Below are 21,860 nucleotides of genomic sequence, written 5' to 3'. Positions count from 1 at the left end.
TACGACTAGGCTGATGCCCTACGATGGAGCGGGCGACCCATTCCTGCGAATAGACCCACCGACGATCCTAGGTTAGTCTCAAGCGAAGACCTATAGAATGGGGGAAGGGGGTACCTGAAAGATCTAAGGACTGGGTACAAAAACAGGTCACCTCCTAGAAGAAAACAAAGAGAAGGCTGCAGAAACAAACTGAAAGCAGAAACTAAGGGTATGTACACACGTTTCTGCAGCAGATTTAGGTGCGTAGTACAGTACCATTGTTTTCAATGGTAAACTGGAAACGCTGTGCACATGCTGCGGATTTTTCCGCGCGGTTTTGCTGCAGTTTACAATCTGCAGCATGTCAATTCTTTTGTGCAGAAACGCTGCGGTTTCACACCTCATCCATTATGAGGTGTAAAACCGCAGGCAAAACCGCAGATAAACTGCAGGACTTTAGTCCTGCAGATTTATCTGCGGATTTTACTACGAAATCCGCAGAGCCAAAAAAATCCGTGTGCACATAGCCTAAGACTAGCAGAACCAGAGATCCCAGCACTGAACTAATTAAACACACAAAAGGCAAAGCAAAGCTCCAAGCCAGAACTCACGCTGATTAACACAGTTGTCCAGCAAGGAATGAGAGACAGGTGCAGGTTAATAAAGGGTGATACAATCACCTCACCGAAGACAAACCCAGCACCAGAGGAAAAAGACCAGCAGCCAAATCACTACAAGAAAATGGCGGATAGTCACAAACTGAACATATTCTAACAATAACAAGTGGTTTCCCCAAAATCATCACAAAATACCACTTTTACTGACTAATGCAGTCTCAGAATTATTCATCCCCTTGATGACAAATGTCTTCAGTACTTAGTCGAGCTCCTTTGGCTATTATGACATGTTGCAAACTTGATTTATAGCCAGACATCAGTGGGTCGCCCTCCCAGGGCTGTGAGGTACTCGGTACCGGGCCGGTCTCTCAGATGGGAATGTCACAGCAGCGGTGACTGGGTCCGTGGCCCTGAGTGCCCATGTGAAGGGGTTGAATAAAGTTTATAAAGGATTCGTGACGCCACCTGTGGTGTTCGGCAAGGGAAGTGTTAAGCCGACGCTGCAGACAAATCCTCTGGGACTGATGGTGTAGTGCAGCTATGATGTTGTATCCCTCCACAGGCAGGGCTGTAGTCCCAGGGCAGTGTAGATAAAGGGTAAGGAAGAAGGTGCAGTGTTTGGCAGAGAGATGTAGCGGTGCAGAGGATGTTGCGGGAAGGAGGCAAGGACACAACAGGGTGCAGTTTCTTTACCTTTACTTGGCAAACACAGTCCAGGGTCCTGGTTACAGATGGCACAGGAGCAGGCTAGCCTGGAAGCAACTCAGGGATCTCTCTATCTGATGGGTTGTGTAGTCTCCTTCCTAGCACTGGCTTGAGGTACATCCAGTACTATGTTACACTGAGGTTCCTCCTTCTTATCTTCTCTTAGAACTACCTCGTATTGCAGACAGCTGTAGCCCTCTATCTCTCTTGGCTCACCGGTCGCTGTTGTGCCTCCGAGTCTTAGGTGGGAATAGAGCATTTACAGCTTCCTTCTACTCTGGTTTCTGTTGCAGGACCTTCAGTATCCATACAACTGTGGAGACCAGGCTCCAGATCAGGCGCTCTCATTGGGAGGGAGCTCTCTATCCTCAGCTCAACCTCCAGCTTCTCTCCACACATCTACAATCGTTGCCCTCCTCACACTAACTGACTATTTCCCCTCCTGGCCCTCAGAGCGCACTCCTCCCCCAATCCTGGTTCAGAGCTCCCTCTGCTGGCCTGGAGTGGGAATGTGTTGCATGTAAATGATTAACTGCTAGAGAGACCCTTTCTTGCTTCCAAGCATGACATCACCCTCCCTGGAGGAAGGCAATGCCACTGTGGCGACCATACTCCTGGGAGCGCCACATTCCCCCCTAGTGCAAGTCAGCACTCCTGGGCTGATGAAAACATAAAACACATATAACAAATGACAAATAAACAATATGAAGTTTACAAGATTTGAAAAAGGAAAACTTTACAAAAACCAAAAGCTCCAAAAATAGTCCTATGATGATAAGTCCAAGCATCAATGTCCATGGTCTATTCCTAGGCAAATGGTGAATTATTTACAAGGTTGGTGTTGACCACACAAGTCCTGTGGTCCAATGTCCATCAAAACATGAAACAAGAACTTCGAAAAGGCTTCTTACAGATTATCTGTAGGCACAAACTTGAAAACAGTTACATATATACATGTACAGGTTAACATTACTTTAACTTATTTATACACAATATCTGATGGGCGGTATACCTTGTGTAGTATGGGTAGACCTGCGTAACACTGGTGTGATTGGAGACCTTACTGCTTGCGTGATGCTAACTACTGGTGTAGTGTGTAATGTACTGAATACACTACTGGTGGTTCTGCATGGCACAGGGATACTAGATTGTCTGTGAACTCTTAGACTCACCATGGGTATAACAGATTCACCACTGGCAGGGCGAGGACTCTCCGGCTCCACTGCTGGTATGGCATCTGCTACCTGGACTTCCTGATTCTCAGAGTTCTCTTGAGTCACTTCTTCTTGTACTACCAGTTGGGGAAATGTCAACACTGGCACCACTATAGCATCATTTACTTTGGTCCAATTTGCAGGGAATTCTCCAAGTATAGTGCTGACCTTTTCTTCTTCTATGGGTTGGATGTTATCTTGTTCTTCCATTCTTTCATTTAGCTGGTCAGGGCATAATTTCAAATGATCCCTTAATACGGCTGCTGAGGTTTCTCCTCCATCTTTACTAATAAGGCACACCTTGGTATTGTCAAAGTTTGAGGGTAAAATAGTATAGGGTTCAGCTTCCCATTGGTCATCCAATTTATGCAGTCTTCTTTTCCTCTTGAGGACTTGTTCTCCTGGCGACAAGGGAACTGCAGGTGCATGCTGATTGTAGTGCCTCTCTTGTTTTTGTCTTGCCTGAGCTAGACTCTTCTCCACACACTCTTGTACTCTTCTGTACTGTTGCTGCCTCTCCGTGTCCCAGTCAGCATCTGGTGACGTCACCTCAGGTGTAAGGACTCCCATGTCCAATTCAATAGGCAGTTTACCAGGCCTCGCTCTCATTAGGTAGGCTGGAGTGTAGTTGGTGGAATTCACAGGAATGTGGTTGTAGAGGTCTACCAGATCTGGCAACTTTTCTGGCCACAGATTCCTCTCCTCTAAAGGCAAGGTCTTCAGTAGGTCAATCACTACCTGGTTCATCTTTTCACACATGCCATTGGTCTGTGGGTGATAAGGTGTTGTCCTGATCTTCTTACTACCATACAAGTTACAGAATTCCTGGAACACTTCGGCCTCAAAGGCGGGACCTTGTTCTGTAAGCACTTGCTCAGGATATCCATGTGGTCTACAGAAGTGCTGTTGAAATGCTCTGGCTGCTGTCCTGGCTGTTTGATCTTTGACAGGCACAACTACCAGGAATCTTGAGTAGTGGTCCACGATGGTAAGAGCATAGATGTAGCCTGACCGGCTTGGAACCAGCTTCACATGGTCCAGGGCTACCAACTCGAGGGGCTGTTTGGTTACTATTGGCTGCAGAGGAGCTCTCTGGCTGTTTCGATCCTTTCTGCGCAGGTTGCATTGTCCACACTCCCGGCACCACTTTTCGATGGCTTTCCTCATACCAGCCCAGTAGAATCTCTCCCGGAGCAAGGCTTCCAACTTCTTCCATCCGAAGTGGCCAGCTCCATTGTGGTATGCTTCCAAGACCATTGGTACCTCTCTCTTTGGGACTACCACCTGCCAGACCAGCTCATGAGTGCGGGCATTGATACTCCTCCGTCACAGCTTCACTTTATAAATGAACAGCCGACCTCTTTCCTTCCACAACTGCTGGGTTTCTTCAGGAGCATCTGACTGGTGTGAGTCAGCTTGTGACAGTAGCTCCTTCACCAGGCGGACTGCGGGGTCATTATCCTGAGTTTCTGCCCAGTCATGATGGGGCAATGGGTTTAGGGTGACCTCTTTCAAACCAGACCGTCTGTTTCTCACTCCTTGAGCACGTTGGGCCGCAAGTGGCCGGTGGAAGGGAGGTAATTCTATTTCTTCAAGAGCCTCGGGGTCTTCTCCTGCATCTGGCAGATTAGGCATTCTGGACAGCGCATCAGCATTCTTGTTCCCTGCTCAGTATTTAATGGTAAATTCATAGTTAGACAGCCAAGCCATCCATCACTGCTCCAGTGCACCTAGCTTTGCAGTTTCCAAGTGAGTCAACAGGTTGTTTGTCCGTGAAGATGGTAAACTTGGCTGAAGCTAGGTAATGCTTGAATCATTCAGTCACAGCCCAGACTATGGCGAGGAACTCCAGCTTGAAGGAACTGTAGTTGTGAGAGTTCCTTTCAGTGGGACGAAGCTTCCTGCTGGCAAAGGAGATCACTCTTTCTTTGCCATTCTGTACCTGTGACAGTACTGCTCCCAGTCCCACATTGCTGGCATCAGTATATAACACAAAGGGCTTGTCATAATCTGGGTAGGCCAGAACTTCATCTCCTGTGAGAGCCATCTTCAGTCGGGTGAAGGACCTCTCCAACTCTTCAGTCCATTCAAGTGTGGAATTCTTCTGTTTGGCTTTCTTGGACTGCCCCACCAGAAGATTTTGCATAGGAGTGGCTATTTCAGTGAAGCCTTTGATGAACCTTCGGTAGTAGCCTACCAACCCGAGGAATTGGCGTACTTCATGGAGGTTGCTGGGCTTCAGCCAGTCCCGGATGACTGTGACTTTGTCAGGATCTGGTGCCACACCTTCTGCACTCACCACATGACCCAGGTACTGTACCTTGGGCTTCAGGAGGTGGCATTTGGAAGGCTTCACCTTCAGGCCAAAATTGGACAAGGCTTCTAACACCTCAGCCAGGTGCTCCAGATGGTCTTCATAAGTCTTGGAGAAAACAATGACATCATCAAGGTACAACAGGACTGTCTCAAAGTTCCTGTGTCCCAGGCAGCACTCCATCAGCCGTTGAAATGTTCCTGGGGCGGTGCAGAGCCCGAATGGCATATAATTGAACTCACAGAGACCCATCGGGGTGGTAAATGCTGTTTTCTCCTTGTCTGCCTCTGCCACGGGAACCTGACAATACCCACTAGTGAGATCCAAGGTGGAAAAGTAGTCAGCAGTTTTAAGTGCAGCTAATGATTCCTTAATCCTAGGTAATGGGTAGGCATCTTAATGTGTAATGCTGTTAATTTTTCTGTAATCAACACACATTCTCATGGTACCATCCTTTTTCTTTACAAAAACTATTGGAGCTGCCCAGGGGCTACAACTGTCTCTGATAACCCCAGTTTCTTTCATCTCTCTCAACATACCTTTAGCACATTGGTATTGAGTTGGGGGTATAGGCCGATACCTTTCTTTTATGGGTGGATGATCTCCAGTGGGGATATGATGTTGAACCCCTTTTGCCTTCCCAAAATCTAGAGGGTGTTTACTGAATACCCGCTCATACTCCTGGGTCACCCTGTAAACCCCATTTTTCTGGTAGGAGGGCGTAGAGTCAGTTCCCACCTGCAGTTGCTGGCACCACTCCTCCAGCTGCTTTACAGAGCCATTGTCCTCCACCTGGTCGGATGAGACCAAGGGCTCTGCTGCCTGCATTGCATTATTACTGACAGTGAGTAGCTTAGCAACTGCATACCGAGATATTGTGGCCTCCTCCTCCCCACAATTCAAAAGGCATACAGGCACTCTCCCTTTACGTACATCAACCACCCCTCTGGCTGTCAGGACAGTGGGCCTGCTATCAGAATATACTGGTTCTACCAATGCCTGGTAATCCTTCCCTCTGAGGCCTATGGCTGCCTGACACCAAATCAACATTTCACATTTGGGGGGTATTGCAATGGGGAAAGCATCACTCACTCTGACACTACCAATTTCTCCACCAGAGAGTTCTACCTGTTGTCTTTGCATCAGGGCCTTGATCGCCTTCTGCCGGACTCGTTGTTCACTGGAACCAGCAGTCTCAGCCACCTGTTGCAACAAGACAATAACCTCGGAAAGACAATTTTCAATTACATTTGTACCAAGAGTCATCATGTGATTACATTCTCGTCGATCAATATCCACAACTATCAGACCTTGAGATTTTAGCTCTACCCTCCCCACTTTAACAGTAATTTCTTTACATCCCACTTGTGGTAAAGACAGACCATTACTGGCCACTACTGTTAGTTCATCACTGGGGCCACGGGTGAGTTCAGAGTCAGCCCAATTACCGCTTGTAGAGGATATTGGGAATAGTGGTGACCTGGGAGCCAGTGTCCAGCACAGCGTTCATGGGGATGCCGTCAATCACCACTGGAAGGATCGGTCTCCCTCCAACATACTTAGCTCGCCAGTTCCTTGGGCCTTGTGGTCCTACTCCTGGGGGTTGGCCCTCTGCCCCAGGGGTTACTTGTTTAAAGGACAGCATCTTGCAAGAAGACCTGCCTTGTGGCAGTGACGACAGATGGGACGTCCGTCCTGGTCATAGCGATCGTTGTTCCTCCCTCGGAGTGGCGGGGCTCTCCTCTTCCGGAGCCACGGGACATCCTCTGGACTTGAAGCAAGCTGGATCTTCTCTTTGGAGGACACCTGCAGGGACTGCACAGTTTTAGTAAGTGCAGCCATACCCTTGGTCAACTTCTGGACCTGGAGACGCAGCTCTTCAGTTGGATCTTTATCCAGAGTCTGTGCATCAGCCTCCACAGGGATGGAAGGGAAAGATGTTGCTTCCTGGTGGTAGTTGATCGCTGGACGCCTAGGGGGCGCTGGACGGTTGACAGTTGGTTCCTGCAGTACCCGAATAGCCCTGTCCTTGAAATCAGCAAAGTCCAGGTCAGGGTCTTGTAGGGTTATGATGCGCAGCTGTGCCCTGTGGGTACTGGATAGGAGTCCTTCAATTAACTGCTCCTTTAACAGTTTGTCTTCCTCTTTCACACTGTCAGGATCAATTTGCTTGACGGCTCGCAGCGCCTCCTGCAGGTTAAGAGCATAGTCCCTTATACTGTCCTGCACTTTCTGTTTACATCCAAAGAACCTCATCTTGATTTCAGCTGCAGTGCGAGTGTCAAAGGTGCTTTTTAGCTTGGCCAAAATCTTCTTAACAGTCTCTTTATCAGTGTCCTGCCAGGCTTTTACGTCTCTCTGTGTTGCACCTGTTAGCTGTCCAATAAGGATGTTCACCTTCTAGATTTCAGATAGATACACCTCACACAAACTGCACAGTCTCTTTAAATTCACTCAGGGTAAGTGACTCACCCGAGTACTGAGGTAGCCAAGCCGCTACGGTATGTAGGGCATAGACAGCGGCATAATGGGGACCACTGTGGTGGGTGCTACCGGAGCCACAGCCACATTGGATCCATCATCTTGTGGCGTTGAGCGGTTGGCAGCGGCGTCCGCCGCTGCTTTGCTGCGTGGCACAGACATTCTCTTCCCCCCTAGCTAATGTTAGCCAGGGTCGGGGGTTGCGTGAGCTTACCGGTGGCCGCTTCGCAGGCCCGATGCTCCGGGCTCTAGGCCTCAGCTTCTCCCACTTCTTGCGCGCTTTTTCCTCTTCCCGCGCGGGACTTCTCTGCTTCGCGCTCTCCGGCAGGCTCCTCCCATGAAGGCCTGCCCCTTTTATTCGCGCGCGCTCGCCAATCAGTGGGATAACGGCGGCAATGGTGCCAATTTCGCTCACAGTCTATAGCACACAACAGAGTCTCTGGTACACAGGACCCGGGGAGTACCGGGCTCCGTAATCCTGTTCGTGACGCCAAATTGGGTCACCCTCCCAGGGCTGTGGGGTACTCGGTACCGGGCCGGTCTCTCAGATGGTACAGGAGCAGGCTAGCCTGGAAGCAACTCAGGGATCTCTCTATCAGATGGGTTGTGTAGTCTCCTTCCTAGCGCTGGCTTGATGTACATCCAGTACTATGTTACACTGAGGTTCCTCCTTCTTATGTTCTCTTAGAACTACCTCGTATGGCAGACAGCTGTAGCCCTCTATCTCTCTTGGCTCACCCGTCGCTGTTGTGCCTCCGAGTCTTAGGTGGGAATAGAGCATTTACAGCTTCCTACTCCTCTGGTTTCTGTTGCAGGACCTTCAGTATCCATACAACCGTGGAGACCAGGCTCCAGATCAGGCGCTCTCACTGGGAGGGAGCTCTCTATCCTCAGCTGAACCTCCAGCTTCTCTCCACGCATCTACAATCGTTGCCCTCCTCACACTAACTGACTATTTCCCCTCCTGGCCCTCAGAGCTCACTCCTCCTCCAATCCTGGTTCAGAGCTCCCTCTGCTGGCCTGGAGTGGGAACGTGTTGCATGTAAATGATTTACTGCTAGAGAGACCCTTCCTTGCTTCCAAGCATGACATCACCCTCCCTGGAGGAAGGCAATGCCACTGTGGCGACCATACTCCTGGGGGCGCCACATCAGTTTCTGTCAGTGTTTCTCAGGAATCTTAGTCCGGTTCTCATGGGCAATGGCTTCCATTTAATTAATATTCTAGGGTTGTCAAGAGAGTAAACCAAAAAGTTAGGAGAAGAGATTGATGCTTTGCACAAATAAGGAAAAGGATATAAAAATGTACAAACGTATTGAAAATTACTAGTGATACAGCTGGAAATGTAGTTCACAAGTTCAAATACATCTAGTTCAGGACATTTTCCCCCTTCTGACCAGGCATATTTTAGGTTTTGCTCACATATGCCATTTTAATGGCTCAAAAAATGTTCTTGATTAAATATTCAAATATTTTTTGCCTCTTCTTCACTATGCATGATGCTTAATAGTTATGTCATTTCTATTTTACATTTTTTGTGAAAAAAAGAAATGTGTGTATATTGTTCACACTTTTTATAGATTTACTAATGCCTATGCAAGCCCATGAAAAATGTTTAAATTGGGATCCCTTTTCCATAGAGATTATTTTTTCATATTAGGCATGTTTTTTAAACATATAAAGGCAACGTTCACATGTTCCGCATTTGCTCAGTATTTTACATGAATATTTCTAAGCCAAAACCAGGAGTGGGTGATAAATACAGAAGTGTAGGCCGGAAGTGGCCTGCGTTCTGCTGTAGTTCTCAGAGGAGCAGGGAGCTGATTACAGCTCTTCTGCTTCTGTCCCGGGTGGCACCGACATCACTTGTATGATCTAATACAATTGAGTTCCGGGAGGGAGCAACATCTGGGGAGCAGGCAAAGAGAGGGGTGAGCGCTGTAAGTGACTGACACTGCTCTCCTGTGTGCCTGTGCCACGGCTGTCACTTTGCTGAATGCCTGTGGCTGGTGGAAGGTGCCGAGCGGCCGCAGGAATTCAACACTGTCACTTTTCCCCTCAAGGTGCACTCCCCTCGGGGAGGCAGGAGATAGCCCCTTAGTCAGGTACCTACCCTGTCTACCCCTTGTCAAGGCCTTGATGTAATCTCTCACAAACACACACACACATATAAACATACATATTACACAATGCAAACTGAATTGAAGACAAAACAAAGGAAGAATGCAGGACCTGTGTGTTTTCTGCATCAGGTGCTCTTCCTACTTGTACTTCAGCATTTGAGGCATATGCCAAGCTGCCCCACTTCAATCTATGCTCTAGAGAGGCAACTGAAAGTACACATTGAAATATAAGGAGATATTTATTCCAATCCATAATTACCAGTCGACTGACAAACCAGTGAGGGATTTTCCTAAGAGCCATGAGAGAAGTGGCTAGCCATGTCGATGGCACATGTAGGGTCTTTATAAAGGGGTCTCTGTTGTTGGTTTCCATCAGTGAATTATAATTAATGGTATGAATAAAAGCAGAAGGGAACATAGGTCAAAATTGTACTTAGTCTCGTGACGATCTGAAATTAAGTTGACTTACCCCAGAACTTGGTTCAGCATTTCATTATGTTCTGTGACTGGCCAAGGAGGAAGCCAGAGGAAGTTTACTAAATTAATTGACATGCAGAACAATTTATCTAGGTTAAAGAAAAAAGTTCACCATCACACGAAAAGCTATTTGTGGACATTGTGGGTAAAGGTGAGAAACATCTGCAACTCACATGTAACACGTCAACTTATAAATACTATGGATGGTAAAATAGAAAATAAAACAATCACCCCCTACCAGCTCAAAACAATTCTCAAATATGGTCTTTCCTTTAATTTGAACTGGCAAAATCCCAGTGCAAACCCTCATCATCTCCCAAGTAGACAACTACAACAACCTGATCTGTGGGGTCTTGTCTTACACTCTTGTGCCCTCACGAACGACCTTCAACTCTGCATCTCTCCCCTCAATAGTCCTCTGCTGCTTCTCTCTGACAATCCCGTCACTGGTTTTCCATTAACCAGAGGATTAATTAACAATGTTAACGATTCCTTACAATCCAGTCTCATCCTGTCCCTGCCATGTCACCTTTCTAGCAGTAACCAAGTACTCCACCAATTTAAAGGGAATATCTCAACAGGTTGTTGCCCTCTAATCTAAGGGCAGCATAATGTAAGGGCAGTGATCCTGATGCCAGCAATCTGTCACTTACTCGGCTGCGTGTTGAAGTTTTGATAAATTACTGTTTAATCAGCAGGAGATTATATCTAATAAACAAGTGAACCTACTGTCAGGTAGTCCATCCACATCCCCAACACTGATCTGCAGCTTTCTGCCTATGCACAGTGTATACCGGAAGCTGCCAATCACTGATGTGAGTGGGCTTATACTATACTGTATATACATACAGGTGCTTCTCAGAAAATTAGAATATCATCAAAAAGTTCATTTATTTCAGTTCTTCAATACAAAAAGTGAAACTCATATATAATATAGAGTCATTACACGCAGAGCGATCTATTTAACGTGTTTATTTCTGTTAATGTTGATGATTATGGCTTATAGCCAATGAAAACCCAAAAGTCATTATCTCAGTAAATTAGAATACTTTATAACACCAACTTGAACAATGATTTTAAAATCTGAACTGTTGGCCTACTGAAATGTATGATCAGTAAATGCACTCAATATTTGGTCGGGGCTCCTTTTGCATCAATTAGTGCATCAATGCGGCGTGACATGGAGGCGATCAGCCTGTGGCACTCCTGAGATGTTATGGAAGCCCAGGTGGCATTGATAGCAGCCTTCAGCTCTTCTGCATTTTTGGGTCTGGTGTCTCTCATCTTCTTGACAATACCCCATGGTTAAGGTCAGGTGAGTATGCTGGCCAATCAAGCACAGTGATACTGTTGTTTGTAAACCAGGTATTGGTATTTTTGGCAGTGTGGACAGGGGCCAAGTCCTGCTGGAGAATTAAATTTCCATTTTCAAAAAGCTTGTTGGCAGAGAGAAGCATGAAGTGCTCTAAAAGTTCCTGGTAGATGGCTTTGCTGACTTTGATCTTGATGAAACACAGTGGACCTACACTAGCAGATGACATGGCTCCCCAAACCATCACTGATTGTGGAAACTTCACACTAGACCTCCAGCAGCTTGGATTGTGGCCTCTCCACTCTTCCTCCAGACTCTGGGACCTTGATTTCCAAATGAAATGCAAAATTTACTTTCATCTGAAAACAACACCTTAGACCACTGAGCAACCATCAAGGTCTTTTTCACCTTGGCCCAGGTAAGACGCTTCTGGCATTGTCTATCAGTCATGAGTGGCTTGACACAAGGAATACGACACTTGTAGCTCATGTCCTGGATATGTCTGTGTGTGGTGACTCTTGAAGCAATGACTCCAGCTGCAGTCCACTCCTTGTGAATCTCCCCCAAATTTTTGAATGGCCTTTTCTTATCAATCCTTTCAAGACTGTGATTATCCCGGTTGTTTGTGCACCTTTTCCTACCACACTTTTTCCTTTCACTCAATTTTCCATTAATATGCTTGGATACAGCACTCTGTGAGCAGCCAGCTTCTTTAGTAATGGCCTTTTGTGGCTTACCCTCCTTGTAGAGTGTGTCAAGGACTGCCTTCTGGACATCTGTCAAATCAGCGGTCTTCCCCATGATTGTGGAGCCTACTGAAACATACTAAAGGACCTTTTTAAATGCTTAGGAAGCCTTTTCAGGTGTTTTTTATTAATTATTCTAATTTACTGACATTACTTTTGAGTTTTCATTGGTTGTAAATCATAATCATCAACATTAACAGAAATAAACACTTGAAATAGATCACTCTGTTTGTAATGACTCTATATAATATATGAGATTCACTTTTTGTATTGAAGAACTGAAATAAATTAACCTTTTTGATGATATTCTAATTTAGTGAGAAGCACTTGTGTATGTATATGCACTGCTCTTTTGAGGTCTAGCCACAGATTTTCAATGATGTTCAGATCAGTGAACTGTGAGGGCCATTGTAAAACTTTCAGCTTGCGCAATTTGAGGTTGTCTATTTTGGATTTTGACGTATGTTTAGGATCATTATACATTTGTAGAAGCCATCCTCTTTTCAACTTAAGCTTTTTTTTACAGATAGTGTTATGTTTGCATCAAGAATTTGTTGAAATTTTATTAAATCCATTCTTCCCTCTACCAGTGAAATGTTCCCCATGCCATTGGCTGCAAACACAACCCCAAAGCATGATTGATCCACCCTCAAGCTTAATGTTTGGCAAGATGTTCTTTTCCAGCAACTCTGCGCCCTTTTTTCTCCACACATTCCTTTGATCATTGTGGTCAAAGAGTTCTATTTTAACCCCATGGGTCTACAGGATTTGTTTTCAAAATGCATCAGGCTTGTTTAGATGTTCTTTTGCATACTTCTGATGCTGAATTTTATGGTGAGGATGCAATGTACAACAACTCCAAAGTCTGCTAAATCTGAAGGTTTACTGCAGTCAAGCTCTATAGCAATCCTACGAGCAGCTCTCACTGAAATTTTGCTTGGTCTTTTAGACCTTATCTTGACAGTTCCAAACATAAGTCATAAGTAACAACGTTAACAATACAATAATTAAAGCAAAATAAGACGACCTTGCTCGTGAGAGCTTACAATCTGCAATGATATGGGGGAGATACAAAGTACAGATGTGTATTTACAATGATGTATTTACAATGATGGTCCAGCCATCTTGAGGGAGTGAGGGATGGATGGAGATAGTGAATGGGCTACACATGCACACTTACACATAGAATGACTGTGATTACTGAACATGATAGGCCGCTCTGAACAAATGTGATTTGAAGGAGTGCCTAAAACTATGCAAATTGTGGATAGTCCTAATTTCTTGGGGTAGAGCATTCCAGAGGATTGGCGCAGCGCGGGAGAAGTCTTGGAGTCAGGAGTGGGAGGTACGGATTAGTGCAGAGGTTAGTCAAAAGTCGTTTGCAGAGCGCAGCGGTTAGGCCGATAGACGGAAATGAGGGAGGAGATGTAGGGGGGTGCTGCACTGTGGAGAGCTTTGTGGGTGGGAACAAGTACTTTGAATTGGATCCTATAATGAATGGGCAGCCAATGTAAGGACTGGCGAAGAGCGGACGTATCCGAGTACCGATTAGCTAGATGGACAATCCTGGCCGCTGCATTAAGTATGGACTGGAGAGGGGATAGTCGAGTAACGGGGAGGCCAATTAATAGAGCATTGCAGTAATCCAGGCGGGAGTGGATCAATGCTACAGTGAGGGCTTTTGTTGTTTCCATGGTGAGAAACGGGCGGATTCTAGAGATGCTCTTTAGGTGTAAGCGGCAAGAGATTGTATATGGGATGTGAAGGAGAGATTGGTGTCAAACATAACACCCAGACAGCGTGCCTGCTGCCGGGGTGTTATTGTGGTGTCACCCACAGAGAGGGAGATGTCAGAGGCTATGTGCACATGTAGCGGAACTCTCGGGGAAGTTACCGCGAGAATTCCGGAATTCCATTCCGCGGGAAAATCGCATTTTAAACTCCCGCTTTTTTCCTGCAGAAAAACTAGCGATTTGCAAGCATAATTAGCTTGCAGAATGCTAGCATTTTCCAAGCGATCTGGAGCATCGCTTGGAGAACTGATTGACAGGTTGGTCACACTCGTCAAACAGTGTTTGACGAGTGTGACCAACTTTTTTCTACTGAGGCTGCCTATGCAGCATCAGTAGTAAAAGATAAAATGTAAAAAATAATAAAAAAAAATATTGTTATTCTCACCTTCCAGCGTCCCGCGCAGCCTTCCCGCCTCTCTCCACGCTCCCGGTCCCAGTAATCCTTTGCGCTAATGACCGCGAGACGTCGCGCTCCCGCGACGTCATCACGAATGACCGCGAGACGTCGCACTCCCGTGAGATCTCGACGTCATCGCGGTCATTCTCGCAAAGAATTACTGGGACCGGGAGCGTGGAGAGAGGCGGGAAGGCTGCGCGGGACGCTGGAAGGTGAGAATAACAATATTTTTTATTTTAATTCTATTTTTTACAGGGATATGGTACCGACAGCCCGGAGGACAGTCTCCTCTCCTCGGGACCGTGGGTACCATCTGCAAATGTTCTGCTTACTTTTCGCATGGTGGGCACAGCCACATGTGGGAAGTAAGAGGAACAATACAATCCTATGTGTGCGGGATCGCCGCGATTCCGCTAAATTAATGAGCATGCTGCGTTTTTTACCGCGAAGCGATTCCGCCGCAGAAAAATACGCAGCATTAGCACAGCATTGCAGAATCCCATAGGATTGCCTGGGATGCTTATTTTTCGCAGCAAAATCGCGCGTCTAAAACCGCCGCGAAAACGTAAAAAAACCGCGACGTGTGAACTCAGCCTTAGGCAGGTTAGTAGACGGCGGGAGCAGAAGAAGTTCAGTTTTGGAGAGGTTGAGTTTCAGATAGAGAGCAGACATGATGTTGGAGACTGCGGACAGACAGTCACTGACGTTCTTTAGTACAGCGGGGGTAAGGTCGGGGAATGACGTATATAGTTGTGTGTCATCAGCATAAAGATGGTACTGAAAGCCAAATCTGCTTATGGTCTGTCCAATTGGGGCCGTGTAGAGAGAGGAGAAGGGGGCCAAGGACTGAGCCCTGAGGTACCCCGACAGCGAGAGGAAGAGGACATGACATGAAGCCAGAGAACAAAACACTGAAGGAGCGGTCAGAAAGATAGGAAGAGAACCTTGAGAGAGCAGTGTCCTTAATGCCTAGTGACTGGAGCCTAGAGAGTAGAAGATGGTGGTCAACAGTGTTGAAAGCTGCAGATAGGTCAGGAAGAATGAGCAGAGAGTGGTCACAGTTCCGTTTTACTGTCAGAAGGTCATTGGTCATGATCGTGATCAAGTCATAACCAGAACAGGCTAAATAAGGCCTGACACCTTTTTCAAAGATATCTGAGCACACAAATCTCCAAGGATGCCCAAACTTTTGCATCGGCCTATTTTCCTTTTTGTATATATAGAGTAAATACCAGTCTTCTTTGAAGCTTCAGAGGAGTACCAATATGGTGGCAATGGGAGCCTTCAGCAGCACCTCAGTTGACATAATAACCCATTGACACCCCAATATTTCAATGAGAGTGACTGATGGGAGCCAATGAGAAGGCACATATGTGACTGTGCTATTAAAATGCCTCTGTCAGTGACTGACAGCTGAATTAAAATAGTTAAGCAGCAGTGATTAAGGCAACCACCAATTGTTGTTGTTACAGGCCCTGTTTTGAGCTCAGCTCCTGAACCCTCCTTATACATGCATACCTTGACTTTGATTTACAGTTGCAGGGTTTCCCTGTCCATGGACCGTCTCCTCCAGGTGCAGCGTTCTCTCCAGTGAGCATGACCTTTGGAGGGGTGATCAACACTTCGCCACCGGCTGTCTCATGTAGGGCAACTCCTTGACATGTGTCCCATTTCTCCAAAAGTCCAACACTCACTTCTGCACCTATCTGCTGGGCTCTTCGGTCTAGATTGCCATCCTCCAGGAGAGGCATACTCCCTCTGTAATCGCTCTTCATCCCGGGACATAGGATTAGTTTCCGGGGCTGCTGCTGGAGTTTCTCTTACACTCCGTATATCTCCTCTAATCTCTCTTATCCCTTGCTGTAAATTACCCCGGGGTATGGGATTAGACTCCAAGGTGGCAGCAAGGGCCTCCTTTAGGCTCCCTATTTCTGCCCTCATTTTTCACATTTCCTGCCGTAATTCACAGGACCACTCCGGCTCTGCCGCATTCAGGGTAAGTACTTCGATGCTCCAGATCATCCCTGCCAAGGCTGCGGTCCCCTGCTCCAGCTCGCATGCTTCCTCCCAATTTCCAGGGAAGACATGCGCGAATTGGCCCGCAAGCTTTCACGCAAGGCCTGCTTCAGTAGCGCATCTCTAAAGCTTGCCACAAGCTGGTCTCTCAAAATTACTTCATTTCCTCTAGGATCTGGAATACCTTGGTCAACGTGTCCCGCTCATGAAAGGGCGTGGAACATTACAGAATACCTGGCCTCACCATCTAGGGACATTAACACTATCTCTGCCTGCAGCGCAGGGGCCATGGGGTACATCCGCAGCATGCTCCTAACTCTTTCAGTCCAGTCCCACAACATCCTGTTGCTCCTCGTGAACTTTGGAAGGTAACTAAGCATCGTCCCCAATGGCAAGCTGGCCCTTGGGGCACCCATGACCGTTTGGTCTGCCACCTCTGCGCCCGTGGACTGCATCCTGCTGACTACACCAAGTGCAAGCAGGTTGCGGGATGCAGTGACAGACAGGAGGCAGAGCAAGGGTTAACAAGATATAACAATGTAATAGAACAATGTATTCACTCTTCAAGAGAGGTTAATGGTTAATGAAGGGGTAAAAGGGATAATAAATGAAAATCAATAACAGTCCTACCACAGGGGGTTGTAGAACCTGCAGCGGCCGGATGATGTCCTCAGATGGGGTCCTTTAAACGATGGTCCGTCTTCTGGCAGCAGCAAACGGTCTCTGGTACCTTCTGCTGAGCCCCTAGTCCATGAATTGATGTAGCCGAAACAAACAAGGCCACATCACTGTCAGGGTCCAACGTGAACTGGCAAGGACAAAGTGGCAAGGTAGACCGCAATTGTCTGTCCAGTACTCAGCTTTCTCTATGTGGCATGTGTGCTGTACTCAGTCACGAAGCGCACGGCACCTTGCTCTCTGGCAGTTACCGGGCACATGGCACCTCGCTCTCTCAGGCTCCCGCTGATGGTGGTGGGAGGGGATGGACGCAGCCCTGTGTGGCGACGGTGCTCAAGGGACGGAGCATACTGCTCTGCTTTCTGAGCGCCGCTTGTTCGCGCCAAAAGCTGCTTTCCGTACGCTTCTCATCACTGCCCGGCTTAGCCATGTCCCCTCTACTTGGCTCAAGGGGCCTGTCCGGTCCCCTATTTCTTCCCCTGGGCAACAAGGGACGCAGCCTCAACAGTTCCGCAACCAGCTCGGTACAGGTACCCGCCGCCCAGTCTTCCTTCTTACAATTGTATACATGGCTACCCCATCCCTGTCATTGTGTGCATGGCTCCCCCGTCCCTGCCATTGTATGCATGGCTCCCCCGTCGCTGTCCTGGTATGCATGGCTCCTTATCCCCTATCCTTATATGTATGGCTCTTTGTCTCCTATCCTTGTATGCATGATTCCTGTTGAAAAAAACCATCCTATTTACCTGCCTGCGCGCCCTCGCTGGCACTGCATCTCGCACTGGCCGCCAACACCAGCAGCTCTTCCTGCAGAGCGATCATGTGTCCTCGCTCATTACAGCAGTGGCACAGGTTTTAGCCACAGCCGTCGGCTTCTGCCTATGTTTCCCGCTGCTCCACCGTTCCCCCTTCCCCACCGGCTCCTGCCTCTGTGACCCGCTGCTCTGCCGCTCCCCCTCCCCTGCCATCTTTCTGGGACAATTGACTCATGTATAAGCTGAGGGGGGCGTTTTCAGCACAAAAACATATGCTGAAAAACTTGGCTTATCCACGAGTATATACGGTACTTAAAGCTAAAGCTAACAGACAATTCTCTATACTCCTCCTTCTAGACTTGTTCTCTGCCTTCGACACAGTTGACCACTGCCTCCTACTACAGATCCTCTCTTCCTTTGGTGTCAAAGACCTTGCCCTATCCTGGATTTCCTCATACCTTACCAAACGCACATTTAGCATTTCCTACTCCCACACTATCTCCTCACGTCGCCCTCTTTTTGTTCGTGTCCCTCGAGACTCTATCCTAGGACCCCTTCTCTTCTCCATCTATACTCGGCCTGGAACAACTCAGAAAGTCCTATGACTTCCAGTACTATCTATATGCTGTCGACACTCAGATCTACCTCTATGGCCCAGACGTCACCTCTCTGCTATCCAGTATCCCAGAGTGTCTATCAGTCATATCCTGCTTCTTCTCGCTTCCTCAAGCTCAATGTGGACAAATCTAAACTAATTATCTTTCCAACATCTCGCATATCTTCCCTGCCTGACCTATCTATCACAATAAATGACATCACACTTTCCCCTGTCATGGGAATCCGCTGCCTCGGAGTAACCCTTGACTCTGCCCTGTCCTTAAAACCACACATCCAAGCTCTCACCACCTCCTGTTGCCTCCAGCTCAAAAATATTTCCCGAATCCATCCTTTCATCAACCCTCACTCTTCCAAAATGCTTGTGCATGCCCTAATCATCTCCCGCCTTGACTACTGCAACATCCTCCTCAGTGGCCTACCTTCTAACACTCTCGCACCTCTCCAGTCCATCCTTAACTCTGCTGCTCGACTAATCAATCTCCTCACCACACTCCTGCTTCCCCTCTTTGCAAATCCATTCACTGGCTTGCAGTTTCCCAGTGTATCCAGTTTAAACTACTAACACTGACCTACAAAGCCATCCATAACATTTCTCTCCCGTATAAACCGAACTAATCTCCCAATATATTCCCTCACTTATTCTCTCTTTACCCAATCACCTCTAAGACTTCTCCCAAGTATCACCCATCCCCTGGAATTCTGTGCACCAACACGTCCAATTATCCATCACATTTGTATCCTTCAGATGGAACCTGAAAACCCATCTCTTCAAAAAAGCTTACAACCTGCAATGACCACGCTGCCACCTCAAGACCATCGGAACTACTGCAATCCCCGACCTACTGTCTCCTTCCTCATAACCCTGGAGAATGTAAACCTGCAAGGGCAGGGTCCTCTTCCCTCTGAACCAGTATGTCATTGTTAGTTTGTCTACTGTAAGTGATATTTATATTTTTATGTAACTCCTCATGTACAGCACCATGGAATCAATGGTGCTATATAAATAAATAATAATAATTATAAAATGTAAATAAATTGAAAAAAGTTTTGATTATACATCAAATCAGCAACATATACAGCAAATTTTCAGAAAAGTCAACAACCATACTGAGTTGTAGGCCACATTTAAAATACATAGTAGTAGTGTGGCTCCTAGCGCTCAAGAATAGCCATCCACTATTCAATGGTGGTGTTGGTTTTACAAAAAACAATGATTTGGTTTTAAACTAAATATGATCTATACGTCTCTCTGAATGGAGTGAAAGCTGTAATTGCTTAGGTAAGGTCAACCTGGCCTTTTTATCCGGCCCCGACGTTCTGAGGGGCCCCTGGCCAGATTGCCCTCATGTGCGTAGGGCAGGAAGCGATCCCTGCAGCTCCTCTGCCTACAGGAGAAAATGGCAGTAGAGCGGAACTTCAGGGATCTGTCTTGTGCTTCCTGCTCACGCTTTCTTTCTGACACAGCTGCATGATGGATGATGTCAGCATTCAATGCGCAGCTGTGTCAGAAAGAAAGCTGCCAGTGACGAAGATGCTGCGGTCGCGGGGGAATATGCGGAGAGGTGAGCGGTGGTGTGTGTGTGTAGGTGGTGGAGAGGGCATTCATGGGGGGTGGTGGAGAGGGTAATCATGGGGGTGGTGGTGGAGAAGGAAATTGTGGAGGTGGTGGAAAGGGCAATGATGTTGGTGGTGTGGGAGAAGGCAATGATGGAGGTGATGGAGAGGGCAATGATGGGGTGGTGGGGGAGAAAGCAATGATACAGGTGGTGGAAAGGGTAATGATGGGGGTGGTGGGGGAGAAGGCAATGATGGAGGTGGTGGAAAGGGCAATAATGGGGTGGAGGGGAGAACAATGATGGAAGTGGTGGAGAGGGTAATGATGGAGGTGGGGAAGAGGACATTGATGGGAGGCGAGGGGGAGGAGGATAATGCTATCAAGGACTTATAATGAATGATGGGGACACATGACAGGGACTAAGGCTATGTTCACATGTAAAAAAGTACTCACTGTGCTGGAGGCTGCTTCATTCTTAGTACGTTGCTCACTCCTCCTGGTATTCAAAGGACAGGTGTCAGAGGCCAGAATAAATTTAGACAGTTCAACTTTATTTTCCTCAGGACACAGCACATTCGATATGCCTTTAGGACTCTCGACACGGTACCAGCAATACATCTTCTACAGCAGCACTTAGCTTATTCAGCTTCACCGTAGTGAACCACAAAATGACAAGGGAATGAGGAGCCCGGAGAAAACGGCACTTTGACCTCTATTCTGCGACCGACTTCAGCCCACAAAGGTACCCGTCTACTAGGTCATCCACCCCCTTTTGGTTGTCCTGTCCGTGCACTCGCTGGTGGCCCACTCGACTACTTGATCAGCTCCAACTCTCTGGCTGTCATCTCCACAGGGACTCTGCCACTGACCTCCCTGTCTCAACAGCTCCCAGTTCCAGGCTGACTTCCACAGTGACTCATCCACTGGCTTCTCTATCTCATCAGCTCCCAGTCTCAGGCTGATGTCTCCCCAGTGGCTCTCCCACTGGCTGCTGCTGTAGGCACCACACTCTCCTCTACTAAGGATGGCTAAGGGACTCTGCTTCACACCTTGTGTGTGTCAGCTATGCTTGTCAGTAACTATGCCTTCTGACTAGTACCAGGGCTACCCCCAAATGAACTGACTCAAACCAGGAAATCTCTCTCTCCTCAGTTCCCGGTTAACCACTCCTCTAAAGTCCCCTAGTTAACCCTCTAGTGTCCCCCTAGTGGATCCAATATGAATGTGCTCAGTTCCCCCATCTTGTGTCCATTCTCTCTAACTACACTGTCTCTACCTAATACACCTATATAACACCTTATGGCAGTAAACACATATACACAGCTTACTTATAATGCACAGATCAGTACATATAAACATGTCAATCATAAAAGCAAACAGTGGTAACAATAGCTACAGGGCTAGGCCCTGGCAACTCCTTACACACACGTTCAGGATTTGCAGGAGAAAATTCTGCTGCATGTCCTAATGAGTTGGCAGCTAGAAAGTTGCATAAAATTCATTTTTTCCACATTCTTGCTATGCTTTTGTTACGTATTTTTCCCCATTAGAACGGGTAAAATATGCTAAAAGAATTGACATTATACAGATTTTATTCTGATGCAAGTCTGCAAGGAAAAAATAAGCAACCTGTGCATGAGACTTCAGGGAACCCATTCACTTTTCCTGTACTGTAAAACCTTGCATATATTCCGTGTACAATTGGGGAGAGTCACAGACTGAATAATTTATATTGAAACACAAAAAGAAAGCACAGAATGACAAATTTGCAAAAATACTCTGTAGTAAAAAATATATAACAGTAGTCAGCTAGTGCTAGCAGAAAGATGATAACAAATACAGGGTTTTTTGCAAAAAATGTATACCAAGCTGCTCCACCTCGTCACGGTAACCCTTAACGGAGCAGTCCCTATCTAATGTGTTTAAAACCTGAACATGTGAACAGAATGAGCAGGATTCAGACAGGCGCTTCTTGATGTGGGCACGTGGTGTAAGATAGCTTTTTATGTGCATGCCACACAAGAGAGGGGTGGGGAATCTCCCAAACCATGCATAAGCAAGGAAATAATGGATTAAAAAC

The sequence above is a fragment of the Dendrobates tinctorius genome, unplaced genomic scaffold (assembly GCF_039654945.1).
Source record: "Dendrobates tinctorius isolate UK_male_01 unplaced genomic scaffold, ASM3965494v1 ptg000039l, whole genome shotgun sequence".
Lineage (NCBI taxonomy): Eukaryota > Metazoa > Chordata > Amphibia > Anura > Dendrobatidae > Dendrobates > Dendrobates tinctorius.
This window is presented reverse-complemented; position numbering follows the sequence as displayed.